The following is a 1,300-nucleotide window of genomic DNA, read 5'->3' on the forward strand; positions in this document are numbered from 1 at the left end:
ATAAAAATATATATAATATATATTAATTAAAATTAACAGTCAAAATAACTGGTGCATAAATACTCTTGGATACATTTGAAATGTTTTCTATAGTATTTATTATTTAAGGATTTAGTAAAATAATAATTGGTTTTCAGTTGGAGCAACCGCACGCGGCCTCTGGTTGGTTGGTCCGCAATATAGTATATAAAAAATTAAGCCTTTTATTAAATTGTATAATTAAATCTGCTGTTAAAGCTTCCACGAGTTGGACCCACCAAGCGACCGACATTAAATTTTTTTTTTATTTTCGAAATCACAAATCGGACCGTCTGATTTGTGATTGTTTGTTTAAAAAGAAAATAATACAAACAAATCGTTGCTTTCGATTTGTATATCCTATACTAGTATGAAACACACCTCTCCTCACAGTTTCTTGTTATACACCTCTCTCTCACACATGAAAAATAATAAGCGACAAAAAGGCAATATTTTGACTGAATCTCTAAAATAGTCCTCCAATTTATAAGTTTATGTATTAATTTGATTTTTAAAATTTTAATTGCATTCATTTAAACTTTTACATTAAATTTTGAGCAACATATTAGTCCTTCAACTAATTTCTGACGTGAATCAACAGCTAGATTGCTGATGTGGCACCATTACTACTACGTGATATTATCTCTCACCCCACATTATCATCATCATCTTCTTTTTTATCTCTCTCTCCCTCTTCTTCCCCCAACCTCCACCACCTCTCCCTCTCTTTCTCACTTTCCATCACTTCATGCTGCAAGTCCCTTTGTCATATACTATCTTCTCCGATCTCCTCCTTTCTTCCTCCACTTCCACCGCCACAACACCTGCCGCCACGATGTTTTTCTACCTTTCATTTTTCGATCTTGCGCCACTTACGATTGCTCCTTCACTCTCTCACTAACTTCACTTTTAAACTCTCTTTAATCCATCCCAAAAATCGCATTTGCTTCTCACTCTTAATTTCCCCAATAATGACTTCAACCTCTTGAAAAGGTAACAAAATAATTATAACAATCCAAACAAAGTCTTATACTTACTCACTCCTTTTACTTATTCATGTGCTATTTAAACTTGAAATTGCAAGGTCTTAGTTTCGATTGCCAATGACACCAAACTTGTGGAGGCCGTCATCACCGTCGGTGTTATAGCACTCCGGTGCCGACGCCACCATTGCATCCGCCGGAAATCAACTCATCGTTCAGGCTCTTTACGGCGTTAAGATCGTAGCTAACGTTGTCCTCTCTCTCTCTCTCTCTCTCTCTAAAAATTATTATGAATTGTA

This window comes from Arachis ipaensis, chromosome B05 (assembly GCF_000816755.2).
Source record: "Arachis ipaensis cultivar K30076 chromosome B05, Araip1.1, whole genome shotgun sequence".
NCBI classification, from domain to species: Eukaryota; Viridiplantae; Streptophyta; class Magnoliopsida; order Fabales; family Fabaceae; genus Arachis; species Arachis ipaensis.